Here is an 18,713-nt window from a genome sequence, read left to right on the forward strand (position 1 = left end):
ATATATATGTAAATATATATATATTTCAGTGAGCGGGGGAAGAGAGAGCAAGTGAGCAACTGAGAAAGAAATTGAGGCAAATTGTTAACGACAGAGGAACCTGAGTAAATTATTCTTGCAACTTTTCTATGAGTAAGCTCAACTCCCCAAACCCCAGTGGGGTTTTTTGTAGTTATTCTCAAGTACAATCTTTTTTAGGGAGACACAGGGGGGTGAAATAATTCACATACACAAGTTGAGCTGATCAGAGGTGCCATGAAGAACTACAATCCAGGTCCTCTGCTTTTCCACACTTCCTCCAAACTTAACATTTATTTCTGTATACACTGAAAAGCAACTAACATCTCAAGTACTTATAAACCACAATCACATCTTTCTCCAATCAGTCACCAATAATCAGTACCCTCGCCCAGGAAAACTCAGTATTTAACTGAAAATTATTTATTAAATCACCCACCGCAAATCACTTTTACAATCCTACTTTATCTGATCCTCATGACTCCTTGAACGAGGTAGGTAACACAGGCAGAATGGGACCCATTTTACAGATTAAGAAACAGGTTACGAAGGGGGTGTATCATTATTATTCATAGCCACTAAGTGGCAGTCATATTCTATACATAGATAATCAAGTCCTAAAATTCCAGAACCAGTACTCTTTCCAATACCTCCTCCTGATGTTCCAATGCCTTTTTATACACTGAATAGTTATATCTAAATCTTCTTGAGCTCATGTTGTATTTAGCAATAGAAAAAAAGAACATTCTTGTAAAGAACAAAATGACTGAGAAAGATGCCTATGCTTTATTTACTGATATTACATTTAATGACAGTTCAGATTTACTAAGTACCTACCTGCCATGTACAAGTAAGTGCTTTATATACATCATCTAATTTAAATTTTTTCAACAGTTCTATGAACTGGAGTCCCCATCATGCAAATAAGGAAACAGGATCTGAGAGCTTGACTCATGTGACGGATGTGGTTGACCTACAGGGACCAACTCAGCACCTGGACATTTCCACACACCTTATCATTCATCAAATCATCCTTATTCCACATTTCTATTTTTTTCTTTAAGCTTGGTTGATAGTTTAACCAATTCCTGTATCATATGTCCAGTAATTTTTAAATTCTGTGAGTGATAGCATTTTTTCCAAGAACACAATTTGTATGGAAAAGCATATGGATGAAAAAGCAGGACCACATTTTACAGATATCATGATCTAAATACTTAAACATAAAACCTAAAAATTAAATAGGTTCAAGTCACCAAACCTCAGGTCTATAGCAAAACACATATTTTCAAAGCCAGAATGAAGAAATAATTTTAAAATATTTTCACATTTAAAAAAAAAAAAAAACTTTTCCTTGGAAGGCTGAACTGCTCTGTAATTAATTGGACAGATATGGCTTTAGCCTGGTCTGGATAGCCTCTTAAATGATCCCGTCTTGTCTATATGACAAAAAGAGATGCTCAGTCTTACTGCTAATTGGACTTTGTGATTTTTCTCTTTGCTCTGAATAATTGGGATAAAAAGTGAACACAGCTGACATTCTAAGGTACCCTCACATGGGGCTGCAGTGTGGCTCAGTAAGTTAAGCGTCTGCCTTCGGCTCAGGTCATGATCCCAGGGTCCTGTGGCAGAGCCCCGCATTGGTTCCCAGCTCAGCAGGGGTCTGCTTCCCCCTCTCCTCCTGATGCTCGTGTTGCTTGTGTTTTCTCTCTCTCTCTCTTTCTCTCTCTCTCTCTCTCTCATATAAATAAATAAAAATAAAATAAATCAGGTGCCCTCACTGGCACACTGAGCAATGATGTAGGAAGAGACCAGTCAGGAAAGAGGTGAGGTCAGGATAAGTGGTAGGATATACAATATATACATTTTTCCCTCTCTTCTTCCAAACCACAGTTTCAGCCCTCCTTTTTGTGGTTTCTTCCCACTCCAAAGCTTTAATAATACTCATCTGTATACATTTTTCCTCAAATAAGAATGGTTAGGTGAGCTGAGAAGTGAGACCACATTCACTTTCTTCCTTCCTCCATTAGTAATATGACCCCCATCCTGGCCCCTTCATACGGGCACAGCACACAACCTTAAGTGCACAACTTAACCTTTCTGCAATGTAAGGAAATTTCAGGCTAAAAACTGCATTCATAGAAGTCAGTCACATATCAGGTCTCAGGTTACTCAGCTTGGCACTGGTTTAAAGCATAAAGCAGTTCCTTTTAGAAAAGGCCCATTATCACTCCCTTTGCTGTCCATCATCCTTGCCTCAGGCTCTGGCTCTTAGCCTCTCATTCTTCTTACTAATGCACCTGCCAGCCCCAGACCAGGGTACTTGCAGATTCTGCAGAAGGAGGCTTTTTCCATTCTTGGTCTCCTCATATCCCCCACCATCCCTTCCAGAGGGCATGTCCTGCTGTTGGCTGTGTCCAGGTCTGTGTCCCACATAGCTCCTGCTTTCTCTTCACCCTCTCAGCCCAATCTGCTCTCCTGTGCTTTGCCCCAGCTACTCTCTCTGTGGCATATATGTCTTTGTATGTGCAGTTTATTCCTCCCCTGACCACAAAAACACTGGAGGGGACAATCTGAATTTGGCACATACTGAATTCCCTGGATGTTCATGTTTCCTACGTCTCTTTAACCCATTGTTTTCTAGCAAAAGCTTTGTTGGGTTTTTTTAACACAAACCCCAACACCCTGAGTTTACCTGATCCCCTGAAAAGCTGTGCCCCAGGCTGAAGTCACAATAGTAACACTCATGTTACTGCTAGTGATTATCAATTACTGCCCTTTTAAAGAGATCCCTATTGCTTTCCTTTATATAATTAAATATTCATATTTAAACACAGAAACTGGCGATTCACAGACCTGTACCCCGGGGCTAATAATACATTATATATTAATAAAAAATAAAAAGATTTAAAAAATAAACACAAAAACCTGGGCAGCTGTTGATAGGATCACCCCTTGGCTAATGCTTACTGAAAAAGGAATGTACTAGCGCAAATAATACCAAACTCATGCTTAGGACATGAACTCCGTAAAAGACTCTCAGAAAAGGGAGGAGAAACCGAGGGATACTGAGTACTTAGCTCCTGCTGTTCACATTAAAGCTTTATTAGTCATTCTAGTTATAAGTAAAGAAACTAGATGAAAACACTACACACCTGTAGAGCTAGGAATTGGACCCAAGTCAGTTTGTCTCCCCAGATCAATGCTGTCTCTCCCAAAGAAAGTTCTATATAAATGCTAAACAGTGAAACCCCATCACTAATTATGTGAAAGCAGTTTACATTTTCCTGCAATTTACACCTTTTTTTTTTCCCAGACGAATTAAATCTCCAACACTGGTAAAGTGCTTCTTCCCACAATTTACTAGGTTTTTTGGTAAAAAGCTAAATGAAGTTTGGCTGTGAAGCTGGTGAGGAAGAGAAGACTGAGCTTCCAATAAAAACTTGTTAACTGGTGTGCAACACTGTACCCATTAAGGGTGGAAACTTCTTACAGAATACAGACTGGTCTGTACATTGTTTGTTAAGGGCCGGCCTGAGTGCTCATCTCTCAGACCTGTCTGGTGGGCTTAAGCCCAAGACAGCCTCGAGAGGTCGGGAAACAACCCCTACCTCCCCCCGCGCCCCCCCCCCCCGAAAATACTACTGGTGATTTCGAATCTAGGACGTAGCAATGCCCGTGCAGCTCCATGTTTTCTGTAAGGCATTAACGCTGTTCCAAATAAGCAAGACATATACATACTTACTTAATGTGTTTTCCTTTGATTTACGTGCCCTTGCTTCTTAAATCATTTCCAGAAATCCTTAGGAAATGTGAAATAAATGTGTTATCTTTTCCTCCAATGGAATGTCAGATCACTTCTTGAAAGATCCTTTCCAAACGCTTTAGTTTAAACCAATTTTAACAAACTTGAATATATACACCATAATTAGGAAGCCAATTTATTCAGTTAATTTGCATCAGTCTAAATAATTTTTCCTGACAGATGACTTCCGTTCTAAGTACCAAGTACTTTTTAATCCTAGTCAGGTTATTGCTAAGGATAAATGATTTCACATTTCTCATAAAGATGCCGGTCATTAAGAATATTAACGCAAATTCCTTCCCCTTGAATAGAAATGAGCTGTTATGTTAGCCATGTTGCTGTGTCAGCTTTTCTATTGTCAAATACAACAAATGATGAGAAAATCAATTTACTCTTTAGAATTAGTCAAGTGAGGAATCCTTTGAAGTGGGGGTGCAGAGTTTTGCCTGGGTTCTATAATCACATAAAAGCGGGTACTGTATATACGTTGGTAAAATGTTGTGAAATTTAATGAGGACTATTTGCTGCCATCGACCTTCCAGACAGATCTATCTCTAAAAAAGAATTCCCCACTCCTAAAATAGAGGTCTGATGAGCAGCAGATGTGGTTTAAATGAACCCTTGTTCAACTGAACTAAGAATATATTTTGATCTGTATGAGGCACAGGCCAGAAAAGGGGGTGTTGGGGGTAGGGAGATTATATCACAGCCTTGGCCTTGGGCTTGGTGGTGGAGTTTGAATATATTTATTTGCCCCATAAAGTTTCTCTTGTAAAGCCGAATGCAAATGAGCTTTTAGTGAATAGTTTCTAATAGTCAGAGGATGCCATACAAGCTCTGCTTACGAAACAATTTACAGTTTTACTTTGTCGTCTCAGAATGTGTGGAGGAAGGAAATTCAATGGGCAGCCATAACCTTTAGAGTGATCTGTGCCCTGACAATGATTTGCAAGTTCCACAACTTTTTGTCTCCCCACCCATAAAGGGAAGATTAGATCGTTGTTCAAGAATGACAAGCATTTAATATTTGGAAATGACTAAATAATGAAGGGCCTGGAGTCTATAGAAATGCTGAGGAGAAAAGAAGATTAATTTCCAACCAAAATCTAGTACAAACATGACCTTCCTATTGTAAATCTCATGAATAGGAAAAGAAATTACATCTAAAGCTTTGTTTCTAGGGCTCAGAATTTGGAAATATATTAATACTGGAATGCTTCCGATGGGGGGAGAAAAAGATCTGTTTATTATAATCTCTTGTCCGTGGAGATGAGAAAAATTCTTTCTGCTACATTTTACAGAAAGAATGCAGTTGGTGAAGATTTAAATGACAGGAATGGAAGGGTCATCTTTTTATTCTTTTGCCTTCAGGCAGGGCTCAACTTAAGTCATCTCAGGAAAGAGAACAGTGCTGTTGCTCCCAAAAATCTCCAGGTGAGAAGGATAAAAATTAAAACGGGCAGATGGGAAAGCTCTAAGGCCTTGAAATTAATAAAGGTCAATTCTGGCTGACATTCGTTTCAGTTAAAATTCATTCCTATTAGCAAATAGCCTGACACTTAGCAACACTCCAAAGGAAGTGATGTTTGGCACCAGTTCTCTGAAAATTCCACTTAGTATTAGTATTCATGTCTGGTCATTGTTTTGTTCACCTCCTCTTCACCCTGCTGGTGAGGAAAGTCCTGACTGAAGATTCTAGAATGACCAAACACAGGACATCCAACCCTGCACACATGGGATCAACAGCGGATTGTTAGTCTCATTTACTCACAGCCCAGGGGAGGAAGACACAACACGCCCGTAGAGCCACACAGAGGTTGCACTGAGGAACAGAGTGAACAAGAAAATGCTGTGGGGGGTGGGCTTTGTAGTAACAAGAGGATGAGGTGTACCTTGATTCCCAGGGTGGGATACAGTTGGCTTGATTCAGTGACTGTGTGGTCTGGCAGGGAAGTGAAACTTATTAGGCTGAAGACCAGGTGGAGTGCAGCTGGTCCAGCTGCAAGGAAGCTAGCCAGGTGGGAAGCCTTTCCCACTCGGGAGGGAAGGGAGTTCGCTTTCCCTTGGCTATATTTGGCCCCTCTCAGAGTAATATCTTTGCCACACTTAGTGTGTCTCATGTGAGGAGAGTTGCTTCTGACTGGATTAATAAATATGAAGACGTAAACAGCTTTCTAGCGAGAGTATTCTCATGCCAAGCCTATATAATTAGCTAGATGATCCATGCAGAAGTATCCTTTGCTACTCACTTTGATTTGAATGAAAAGAGGAAGAGCGCTCAAAATCATCCAGACAAATTACATATTTAATTCCTCACTTGATTTCGATTTGTCACAAGGTGAATATTGACTAACTTGAGACTTAGAGCCAAAGGGCTGAAAATGGTCTAGCTCGTGGAAGTGAAGGGGGTTCTGTCTTCCATTTGTCATGAACAATTCTGTCAGGAAATGCGGCCAGGTCAAACTCTCTCTCCCTTTCCCTGCCAGTTAACAAGTGAAAAAAATAAAGGATATGGGGAGACCAATGGTTTCAGGTGGAGCCTGGGCATCTGATGTTAATGCTGGGCCTGTTTATAATATGTTGGGCAAGGCATTTAAGCCCTCTGGCCCCCAAGTTCTGTACTTTCTCATAAGGAAGTCAAACTAGGCCAAGAGTTTTAATATACTTCTTTAGTGGCAAAACCCTCATTTCAAACAAAATTGTAAAAGAGGAATGAAATTTTTTGTTTGAGTCCAATGAGTGGAGCCCAAGCCGAATTGACCTGGCCTCTCCCTCACATTTCCTTCTTTCCAGTTCTTCCCCAAAGATTCCTAAAACACTTCCTCGAGAGCCTAGGGTTCCTTAGAACCCAGTTTGAAAACCAGCCAATGAGCTACTATCTCAAGTTCCTGTCAGCTTTCAGCAGAATGGAAAAATCGTAGGCTGGGTGGTCAGATAGACGTGGGTTCAAATCTTCGACCTGTCATTTCCTTCGCTGTGTTACCAGTTTGTTTTAGGACAAGTGCTACGTTAAGAATGCATGTAAAGCATCCAGTCAGTGTGTGGAGCCTCACAGGGCCTCATGAATGGTAGCTATAATAAATATTATGGCTGTGACCTGAGCAGGACCAAGAGAGGAAAGATCTTACCCATGAACTACTAAATTGCAATGAGACCTCTGTCATTCCTGCAGCCAAAACCCCAAGAACTTGAGGCTAACATTTCTCTTTCGAACCTGAATTGGTTTTTATTGTTCCAAATTAGTGGAGGCGGGGACATTCTTCTAATTGACTGAACATTTTGTATGTATTGGCGAGCATGTACTGTGTAGACACACCCCAGTTCTCTTAAATGACACCAAGGTTGATGCAACCACCACAGATGGAATTTAAAGCACGCTGCTTTCACCAAAGAATAACAGGAAAAATGTCATTAAGAACACTTTAGTACGAAGCCACAAGAAATGCAGTACCTGACAGCTCATGGTCTGTGTTTCACCCCGTATCATAAAACAATTCACCAGAGAGCGTTGTTCGTTCGTGGACCTGCTGCTGTGATGGCCTGCTTTCTTTCGGTAGCGGAGGAGTTCCCCCCCGTAAAATGCATCCCAGAAGTCTGATTTCTGAAAAACCTCACCTTTGGGGAATTTCCCTGGCATTCTATTACGTCAGTTCCACTTTATAGGTCCTCTAAATGTACAGTAGCGGAGACTCAAGTACAAGCCAACCATCCTGTTACCCTCACGAACTTACATCCGAGAGGAAGCTGATTCAAGTAAAGTTTGGACGCTCCCCTCCCTGTTTTATGATGCTTTTCTTTTCTTTTTAAAATTTATGAACATTTCCAAACATACACAGAAGTGCAGGATATCACACACTCCCATAAAACTAAGGTCCAACTCCACGATCAGTACTCCACCACTAGGTGGCAGTTCACCTGAGCCTGGGGTGTTAGGCCAGGCCCCTTCCACTCCAAGGGGACCCTTGCACTCCAAGAATGGCGGCCCAGGTAAGATCAGGTCTAACCCCAGGCAGTTAAATCCAGTCCACACCTATGAAGCTCCCCGTGCGGTAGGCCATCCTGGGGAGCCACATAGCGTCCCCAACCTAGGAAGGTACACTGCACAGTAGGAATGAGAGCAGAGAAGCTGAATACAGCAGAGAAAAAAGGGGGAACTTTGGGAAGGACTTTGTGGAAAGTTGGGATTTAACTAAGCTTTGAAGGAAACGGGAGTGCAGACATTCCAGATTGAGGAGGAGGATGTAAGGCTAGGAAGCGAAGGAACTGAAAGGCCATCATTACAGTATGATTCATATTATTTTTTAACTCATTTTTTAAAAAAGATTTTACTTAGTTATTTGACAGATGGATCACAAGTCGGGGGTGGGGGGGGGAGCAGGCTCCCTGCTGAGCAGAGAGCCGGATGCGAGCTCGATCCCATCAGGATCATGACCTGAGCGGAAGGCAGAGGCTTAACCCACTGAGCCACTCAGGCGCCCCTGATTCATGTTCTAATGTGCTGGGGTAGGTGAGGCAGAGGGAGGTCTGGGAAGTTGATGACTGGTGTGGAGACACGTGGAAGTTTTGAATCCCAGGATGAGAAAGTTCCTTAGGAGATGGGGAAGTTGGGGAGAACCGGGCAGAGTAACAACCATCTGAGCTGAGGAGGTAGCAAAGCTGGGTCTCGAGAGAGGGAAGCAGGAAGGACTGGTGCTGAGAGGGAATCCGAACTTTCTCACCAGGAGCTCTGGAGAGGGGAGGTGAAGCCCGGGGGTCGTGGTGGGGGCGGGGGAAGAACCCTCTGGCTCCGTCTCTCGCTCCCACAGAGAAAAGCGTGAGCCCCATGGGACCACAACTCGAGGATGAAAACAGGGGCTTCGGCCCGGGCTCGGGGAGCTCCCTGCAAAACACGAGCCCGGGAATGAAGAGAAGCGGCCGAAGCACCTGGTCGGAGTCTCCGAAACACCAGTGTTTACTAAGCACTTGGGCTCCGGACCGCCAGCCCTTCCAAACCCCACATCTTCCAGGCACTCCATCCCGCCACAGGCGGCTACTGTGCCGGCGCGCGGGGAGGGGGGAGCCGGAACCGCACGCCGGGCAGCCCGGGCCGCCCGGGCCGCCCGCCCTCCGAGGAGCCGGCCCCCGCGGCCGGCCGGCCAGCTGCAGCTCGCTGTTTGTTTGCCGCGGTTTGCATACACATATTGGGTTGCCTTTTTTTTTTTTTCTTTTTTTTTTCCAGTCAGTTCAGCAGTGTCCCGAAATTCACCCCCAGTGTAACTTCTGCCTCTGCTCCTCCTCTTCTTGGAACTGCCTTTTGTTTGTCTGGCAGCCTTGGTTCTATGGGGGTGTGTGATGATAATAATACGCGGGCTTATATAACCCTCTTCATCTCGCAGGCACTTCGCAGACAGTCCCTAATGAATCTTCGGGCCGCTGTCAGGCCGGGTGGCTGGAGCGGGCCGAGAGCAAACCCCCAGCCCGGGCGCGCGGAGGCCAGAGGGGAGGGCGGTGCGGGTCAGAGGCCAGGCCTCCCTGGCTCCCCGCGCCTCGGAGGTCAGGGCAGATAAGGAACAATGACTCTCGGCCTGGGGAAGAGGAAGGAAGTCCCGCTGCCACCTTATCTCTGCTCCTGTGCACGCTCCGGGCTCCCAGAGCTTGTTCTCTAGAGAAGACTTGGAAGGCGGCTTTTGTAAGTATGATGCTCTGCTTTTTCTTTAAAAAGGAAGGAAACAAATTTTCCTTACTGCCTTTGTCCAGGTCACAGTATCTGTTGGTTAGAAGCATTTACCTCGCTTGGATTCTTAGGTGATGGAAAGTGTGTTTCTGGCCCAAGTCCTCCGCCCGGTTGGGTCCCTCCTAAAAGTGATAGGACCGGAAAGAGGCTGGGGTGGGTAATTCATTTAACAAAAGAACCCCCAGGCCAGGGGATGCAGTTGGGCCACTGTGACCTGATCCTCGTTGTGTATAACTGGTCTACACACATCTCCTCACCCTAGAGAGGAATCCTGGTTATTCACCTGGCGTGTCAGGCAACCAGAAAGGATGGCAGGACTTGAATCTTAAGTTTTTCTGCTTGCAGTGCTTGCCGTTTCAGACAAATTGAATTGCTGGAAGTTTCTTTTCACACTATGAAAGAAATCCCATCTTTTGGTGGAGGCTTGAAACTTGCACAGGCTTGTGTAAACTCTACAAAACCCTGTAACAGCAGTGGATGTGTGAATTGTTACTGTGTTTTTCACTGCCTTGCTGAAGGGTCTAAATATTAAAGGAACATAGACACTAACTTCTCAAGCCCTGGCAAAAACCAAAGCTCTGTCATTCAACTGCGTCTTTGTAAAGAATGCTGAATGCAGGGTCATTTTCTCAGGGGTGATGCTCATTGCATTGAGAAATTGTCTTTCAACAAAATGAATTTAAAACCCGAGACTAACACTAAGATACAATCTCTGAACTTATTTCAGTTCTATTTTGGGTCGTTGTACGATGTGCATTTATAAAACAATCATGATAAGTTGGTGCATAGTGGCATATAGAAAACTACTGTCTTTGCTCAGGTAAGAAAACTAAGAAATACAGATTGACAAGACCTCTCACTTTTAGTACTAGAAGGACTCTGATGAGTACACTGAGCTTGACCATCTTTATCTCTAGATAAGCAGATCTGAAAACCACATATAATGGGTATGTATAAATGTGTTTATACCTACAAAGTATGTGTGTGTTTATACATACAAATGTATGTAAGAGTTCAGGATAATTAAATATATATTTACACATACACATACTCTTACATTTCTTATATCTATCTGGTGCTCAGAATTTTACATGATATTATATCCATAATGGGCCAAGTGGAAAGATTTCATATCAAAGTTCAGAATGCTGTAGAGCTATTTATTTGGCAAACATAGGAAACATTACAAAATTACGTCTATTTTAAAGAATCCCTTTAAATGACATTTCCACTTAGAATTCTCTGAGGATTCCAAGAAATTCTAAGGCATAATTAAAGTTGAAAATGAGACTGGATTGTAGTTGCTTTTACCCCTGAGTTTAAAAGTGATCTGTCAACACTAAATTCTATATGCTAGCTAATTTAATTACAAAGATCAGTCACATAATCTCAACATTAGCTTCAAAGGCATACTCAGTCATAGTAGAAGGAATACAAACCATGATGGGGTCCAGATTTGAGGCTTGCTTTTGCCATTACCTGGTTATATGACCAGCAACAAGATCTTTTAAGATTTGAAGCCTCAGGTTCCCCATCTATGAGATATGACCAATACCACTTACCCTAAAGACAGGATTGTTGAAAAGACTGAAAGGACATAATATATGTGAACTACCTAGCATGGTGTCTGAAAATGGTTGTCCATTTTAGGGCTTTTCCATTTCCATTTTCATCTTTGATTCAATTCATTCATTTATTGAGCATCTACTATGTAATTACATGCTACACTAAGGAACACTAAGGAATAATGCTGCAAGGGTGAATGAGATTAATACCCTGCCCTGGAAGAGTTTATAATCTAAGGGGACAGTTGGAAACAACAGATAATTTTCTTAACAGTGCACTACCTGCAAAAACAAAAGAGATTAAGATTAAGTGACAGAATTGAAACCAGAGTGATTATTTCTGCCTTATGTCAGTCAAAGGAACTTGCACAAAGATGACAGTGATTGTGTGAGTCTTATTAAAGGATCAACCAGAGGTGTGGAAGGACCTTGCAGAAGAGGAGAGCTGGAGAGAAGAAAGTGTGAGGGGTTGGAAGCTGATTTCAGTTGGTGCTGGACTGTTGAACCCACAAGGGGCTGGAGATTTTGTCAGGGACCCAATCATGAATATTCTGGTGCCTCATGTTGAGGTGTTTAGACCTATTACTCTAATAAAACTCAAACTCATGCGTGGATCAGCTTGTGATCTTCAAAAAGTCTGTTTTATAGGTTCATATCGATTAAAGAAAAATGGGCTGAGACCTGTACCCCTGGGGATAAAAATATATGTTTATAAAAAATAAAAAATTAAAAAAAAAAGAAAAATGGGCTGAAATGTAAACCAACTGCATCATTAAGACAGTATTTGCTTTAACAGATGATGTATTTGTTTGTAGCAAAGCCATCCCAATGATGGAAGCATGGAGGCCCCAGCTCCTTAACTTACCACACTGACACTGTCTGAATCCCTCTTTAATCAGTGGGAGTCAATTTGCATGGATCGAAGAAGGCAGAGAGCAGCTATGATTTCTGTTTTAGGAAGGTTTTACATAGAACATCTAGCATTCAGTACAGAGTGGGGGGTGGGCAAGGTTAAGGGGGTTGGCAATGCTATAAACTAGGAGAGCAGTTCAAAGACTAGTGTAGTGTACAGGGAGAAATTCCTAAGCAGTGTAGGTGGACAAGTAGGACACAGATTCCAGAAATATTTAGAAGGTAGGACATTCTCCACTTGGGGGCTGAATGAGGGAATGAAAGGAAAAAGAAAGGTCTGTATTAGTTTGGGGCTCAACGGAAACACCACAAAAACAGGAGGAGATATATCTTCGTAACAAAAAATTGGGTTATGGGGGATTGAAGTGTCAGTAAGAAGGTAGACTGCAACACTGAGTAAAAAAAAAATCAAAAAAGTGTTTTAAAAAGTATAAAATTACCAGAATTGAGGGGAGGGTATTTTAAGCTCTCCCTATTATGCTTGATGCCCCCAAGAAATGTCAATATCTGGGCTCACTGGGCTCTGAGCTTTCATCTTGCATCCCTGCTGTTGAGCGGATTGTTTTTCCATTAACTTTTCAACAGGAAGGCCATGTCTAGGGCAGCATTGCCAATAGCCATGCATACCCTTAAAAAGACTAATTTGTACTTCCTCTGAGCCTTCAGCAATTAGGAGAGACTAGGAAAAAAGATCTGAGGGCTAGTAGGATACTTATTGAGGAAGAACACTTATTCACAAAGAATATTTAGTCATAAAGAAGCAGCTCTTCCTTACCAGACTTTTCCATTCGCTGCCCACGAATTAGGGGACGCACTTGGAGACTGGAGAAAAGGAGGTCATTTCTAAGACATTTCTAAGCAAATTCTGTTGCTTAGCCTACAACCATCTCCTCCTTCCATGTGATGGGCAAGTTCTTCCCCTGTGCTTGAACCAGGCATCATTGGAAGGTTGGGGTGGGGGGGTAGAATTGTAAATTTTTAAAAGATGACAACTGGAAGAATTTTAACAGAATGAGTAGAAAACAATCTGATTAGCAGACAGGAAGCTGTGACTTTTTAAATCTTTGAGGTCTGATTACTTGATAACCTTAGTTTTCTTACACCTTTCACCCTTTCTGTATTTGGTACTTAATCCCCATGTCAAAGCCTCCACTGGATTTCCTGCATTTCAGAGAACCTTCCCCACCTGAACACTTCAGAGCAAATCCCATTTATTATGAAAGGGGCTCAGCCCCGGACTTCACGACTCATCTCACAAAGTCACATAATATTTCTTTCTGGTAGGCAAACTGTATCAACATATTTTAAAACAGATTTAAGAAGCTATTTCCACTTGTAAATACAAAGAGGTCTCTCGCTCATCAGAAAGATAATATTTGGTTATAAGCTGAATTCCATCTGGCTTCTGATGGTTCACTTCAAAATTCCCCACACTTCAGAAATTATTTTGGGCTTTTGAAATCATGAAAAAGGTTTCTATTTTTACCAAAATGTTTCCGCCATAAAAGAAAAAAAAGAAGAAGAAGAAGAAGAAAAAAGCAAAGTTCCAAAAAGGAACGGTTACTATATCAATTCTACAAAATAATCACCACATATATATTTTAGAAGATGGCCTGGCATCATGGGAAAGTTTATTATTTAAAAAAGGAGCGAGATCTATTTGGGGGAATTCCCATTAGTACAATAGAAAGTATGAAGAATATACTAAGCTTCCATATATGGTGTGGGCCATTCCACATGTAGGTTACTCAAGCCATTTAAAGTCTTGGCTCCATAAGCGAGTGCTACACTCTTCAGAGTCTTTCTGGGTTTGCTGACATAATGATTTACTCCGGGCTGGGTCAGCTGCCTGAGCCACTGTGCTCTCCTGCACAGTGTTTGAAGAGTGGACAGGGTGCAGCTGTGCGGGCCCCCAGACACCTGAGTCCAGAAGATTGCTGAATTGTGTTCCGTTTCTGTGCTGTTCGGAAAGCTGGACACTCCCCAACTCTCTCTTGGGTTTGGCTTCCTGTTCACATGTTTTCTGGTCTCATGTCATTGTGCATGAAGTAATAGTCCCCCATGCAAGCACCATGCACAATGGCAAGATTTGTGTGGTTCAGTGCAAGTTTTCTAATGAGGACATTTTGGACCTTCCAACAACTCCTTAGGGAAGGCAGTTTGGAACTGTTCTTACTTTCCAAGGCGGAAAGCAAGCACAGACAGAATGCACTTCTGCAACAAGACGAAGAGTCACTTTTAGGAGAAATTAAAAGACAACTGCCCAAGGAAACTACGCACTTACCCTACACATCTCTCTCCATGTGTATGTGTATACAGGGTAGAAAAATGCCTCCAACTCACAGTTTGAAAACATCAGTTACTGTTTCAGCATTTCGCTATGAATGGTGCTAGTGTTTTCCACTGAGGACTGTTATTTTAATGACATTTCTCTGCAGCAAAATCGGATGAGTTTACGAAGTTTGAGAGCCAGGAAATGCAGCTCAGTTTCTGAACAACTGAAAGCCATGAGAGTCAAGTTCAATCACCTACTGGCTTTATAGCATGGATTCGTAAGTGCTAAGTACAGAAGCCCTAGTACGAGAGAAGCCAAACCAAACTTTTAAAGTAGAGCTGTTAAACTATCAAACTCAGCTTCCCAGTATATTATCAGCAGGCGAAATTCTGGCGCATAGCTGCATTTATTTATGGGATGTTAATGTCAAATTAATAGGCGTAATTGCCAATATTTTATAGAATTTTAGAGCAGAAAGGGATTTTGGATGTCTCCCAATCTTATCTGTGTTTTTTACAAACAGAGAAACTAAGTTTCATATGAGCGCTTGCTTTCTTGCTCTCTTTTTCTCTCCCCCACCCCCAACACATGTTTGCGCAAGACATATCTGAGTCTTGGGCTGAGTCGTTGCTTACAGAAAATATCGTAAATCTGGCTTAAGAAAAAGAAAGGGCAAGATGACCCAGAGCCAGACCAGTGTGGCCCAGCTTCAGCGCCGTGTGGACCCACAGTTTATCCTTGATTCAGGAACCATTCAAGGTCTTATATTAGGTGTTTTTGGCCAAAATTTGAATAAACTCCAAAACAAATCCAGATCAAGAGGTGACTCAGATCCTGACGATGGAGGGATCCTCCATCAGTGCATCGTACTTACCGGCGACCACAGTGTGATTCGAGTGTGAGACGGAGACGAAGCCCCAGGTATAACCCTCACGCTTTAGCAATCCTAAAACCTGGTTGAGAGATGACCAGGAGAATAGGAGAAGGAGAAGGTGAAGGAGAGAGCCCTTCACCCATGTAGGCAGCAGTGACAACAGAGTGGACGGTATAACTGAATGCTACATTGCATGGCATGGATTTTTAAGTGATGGTGTGCTGGTGAGAGAAATGAGAATGAACATGGTCAGGAAATATCAGGATTTCAGCCAATCCCAGAGGGGTGCTAAGAATTTGAAAATAAGGGCAGATTTTTCTAGATAAAGAACAGAAGAAATGAAAGTGTAAAGAAAGTCTTACAGGGAGTGGGACCAATGGACCCTGGAGTCCCCAGTCTCTCCTTATATTACTATCTGCTAAAATGTTACCGAAATACATACCCTGAAAAAATGTGTTAATTATTTGAATTATATTTATATAACTATACATCTGCAATAGTAACATTGTATTTATAGCTTTGAAAATCCAAGAGAAATTGCTGATTAAATATGAGCAAAACCATAAACCAATAATACTCTCTTTAATGTTAATTTTCTTTGCCAGATGATGCCGGTTTGCTGAAACTAAAGAATGAATATTTTAACCGTGTTCATTCATGAAATTGTTAAAAAAAAAAAAAAGAGAGAGACATTTTAATAAAAAGTTTCTATTGCGCATTTATACTATGCCTATTTATAATGAATTGTTCAAAGAGGGTCACGTGAAGAACAGGATCCAGGCAGAACCTCTGTTGGGGTCTGGGTTATGGAGCAGAGAGCCGTGCTGGCTTAGCCGTCCTATCACCTTGCTGTAATCTGGCCAATACGAGTTTATCGAGCACTGCCAGAAGCATTTGCCTCTTGTGGGCGCGTACTTAGCCAGGGATTCGGGCTGCCTGTGTTTTCCCTCTAATAGCCTACAGCAATTAAATTGTTACATTATTCTCCCACAGATTAACATTTTAATGATGACAAATCAGAACCCTCATTTATAAAATTTATGAAAACTCTGCTCTCATTCCATGAAAATACCTTTTTTTTTTTTTAAAGATTTTATTTATTTATTTGACCGAGAGAGATCACAAGTAGGCAGAGAGGAAGGCAGAGAGAGAAAGAGGAGGAAGCAGACTCCCTGCTGAGCAGAGAGCCCGATGCGGGACTCGATCCCAGGACCCTGAGATCATGACCTGAGCCGAAGGCAGCGGCTTAACCCACTGAGCCACCCAGGCGCCCTGAAAATACCTTTTGATTGCAAATTACCACTGCAAGGGCAGTGCTATCTTTGTTATAGGCTAGGAAAAATAAATAAATAAATAAAACCCAAGTAATAACGATGACCAGTGTTTATTGTGTGCTTTCCATGGGCCACAAATCCTTCTAAATTTTTTACATGGATGTTAGTGTGTCATCTTCACATCAACCCTATGGTCTTCAGTCCCCATTTTTCAGAGAACTCTGAGTCCCAGAGAAGTTCAGTAATTTGCTCAAGTTCACTAATGCTGTAGCCTGGAATTCAGGCATCAAATTCCAGGGTCTGCTACCCCCAGCAGTATATTCAGAATGGTCTGAGCGTTTTTTGGCCTTAGACTATGCCAACATGACCACAGCCAGAAACTTAGAGCTTTATGCTCCCATGTAAACATTCACTTCAGGAGATCACAATGTGTTCTGCGTCGTTGTAAACATACACATGTTCCCAGGAACATGTTTAAAAAGTGGACATCTGTGTGGTGCTTGTAGTAATTTGTAATATTATCAGAGACATGGGAACAGAGAATGGAAAAGTTGTCCGAGAGCTAAGCACCTCCCAGGATAGGAAGCACAGGGGAGCAGCCAAAAGGAACTAGGTTGGGCGTGCCCGATGACAGAGGGTGGCGTAGATGGGTGGAGGAACTGAGCATCTGTCAGGAATGGAAAGAGACACATGATAAGGGTGGTGTGGGAGGAAGGGTCCTGCAGCGACAGGCCAGCCCCAGGGAAACCCAGCTCTGGCAGTCTTGCTATAAAAACGAAGTTTCCAGAACAGAGAAAAAGGACTTGGTGCGGCCCACCTTTAGCCTGAATCTGCAGGGCCAGTTCAGATCCGGAAGACATTCCAGGTCTATTGTATTGAGGGAAATAATCTATACTCACTACCTCTGAGAGTTCCCTCTGTGCGTACCTATAGACACTCGTTTTCACTAGTGAAGAGGTAAGGAGGCTCCAAATGCAATGTTCTAATATTTACATGGGCAAGAGAAGCACTTTTTAAAGGTCAAGGAAATTTGGGGTGTTAAAGTGTGTTATTGTTTTCTTATTCTTTTATACTTCTGATAGCTTATATTTCCTTGAAAGATATATATATATATATATATATATAATATAGCTTCTATTTCCTCTTCTATACTATATACCATATGATATATACATGTTAAAATGTGCTATTTGTGGCAGCAAGTTTGCATCATCAGATGCTGTGTTAATCTGGGTGTTTCTTCTTATTCGAAGTATCTAAGTTGATTTTAGTTATTTATATTTTTCAACTGCCATAAATGCAGAGTAGAAACAAACTCAACCACTTGTAAAAAGCTTACTTTGCTACTCATCAAATAATAGCTTACAGCAGCTTCAGGAGATTTTATGAATCAGCACGTTCTCCTTCCAAACTGGTCTCATAACCTGAAATTCAATTTCACTCTGCTTTTAAACTTGGAATGCTTAGTAAACTTTTAAAAAATTCTTTATTAGTTTTAGGAACTCCAGTCAAAGAATAATATGAAATGAATCTAGGAGAAAGTCTTTCCCTTGATGAAGAGAGAGACGAATGGAGCCTCCTATTAGAGCCCTGAATTACCCACCGTATTTCAAAGTCTCTCGCAAGTGATTGTAAGAAAAGCAGTGTGGATATAATTTGGAGACTATTATTCCTAATGATGTCCCCCTTTGAAGTTTGTGAAAGGGCGCCATCTGAGAGATGAGAGAAGCCACTGGTAAAATGCAACTGAGGGCACATTTGCTCTCCTCCGTTGTAGGTGCTGACGGCCACCCACCACCCTCTGAAGAAGGCGATATTGGCGGATGACATGCAGGTTCTCCAAGACAGAATAATTGCAGAAAATCTTCAAAGGTACTCATATCAAACATTTAGCTCTTGCTTAATTAAACCAAGGTGCTAATTAAACCCCATGAGCACCCCATGTCATTTGAAGAGAGACTGTTCCATGGATGGGGAATTGTAAGAAACTGAGAACAGCGCCTTCCTGTAGCCTTTTCATCCTTCCTGTCTGAGAGAGCTAAAAGGGTCCTTAACTGTGGTAAAGCCGTTGCATGAAATTGGTCTCCAGGAGTGGCAAAACAAACACCTGAGTAATGAGAATCTAAAGAATCAGGGGTGCCCAGCTGGCTCTGTGGTGGAGCCTGTGACTCTTGATCGTGGAGTTGTAGGTTTGAGCCCCACACTGGGTGTAAAGATTATAGGACGGAAGGAAGGAAGGAAGGAAGGAAGGAAGGAAGGAAGGAAGGAAGGAAGGAA

General features: G+C 42.1%; 1 protein-coding gene across 5 annotated transcripts in view; it reads left to right on the plus strand.

The window, feature by feature from the left end:
* The window catches only part of SULF1 (sulfatase 1), a 174,280-nt gene that overhangs the window by 14,843 nt on the left and 140,724 nt on the right, over positions 1–18,713 (plus strand). For 2 of the 5 annotated variants that reach the window (XM_059394685.1, XM_059394691.1), the window contains exons 2-3: positions 9,199–9,491; positions 18,214–18,308. The exons of 1 other annotated variant lie outside the window; for it this stretch is intronic. The gene's annotated coding sequence lies outside the window, so the exon portion shown is untranslated. The remainder of the gene's footprint in view (positions 1–9,198; positions 9,492–18,213; positions 18,309–18,713) is intronic. 2 more of the 5 variants (XM_059394688.1, XM_059394686.1) reach the window with 2 other exon arrangements.

The sequence above is a fragment of the Mustela nigripes genome, chromosome 3 (assembly GCF_022355385.1).
Source record: "Mustela nigripes isolate SB6536 chromosome 3, MUSNIG.SB6536, whole genome shotgun sequence".
Classification (NCBI taxonomy): Eukaryota; Metazoa; Chordata; class Mammalia; order Carnivora; family Mustelidae; genus Mustela; species Mustela nigripes.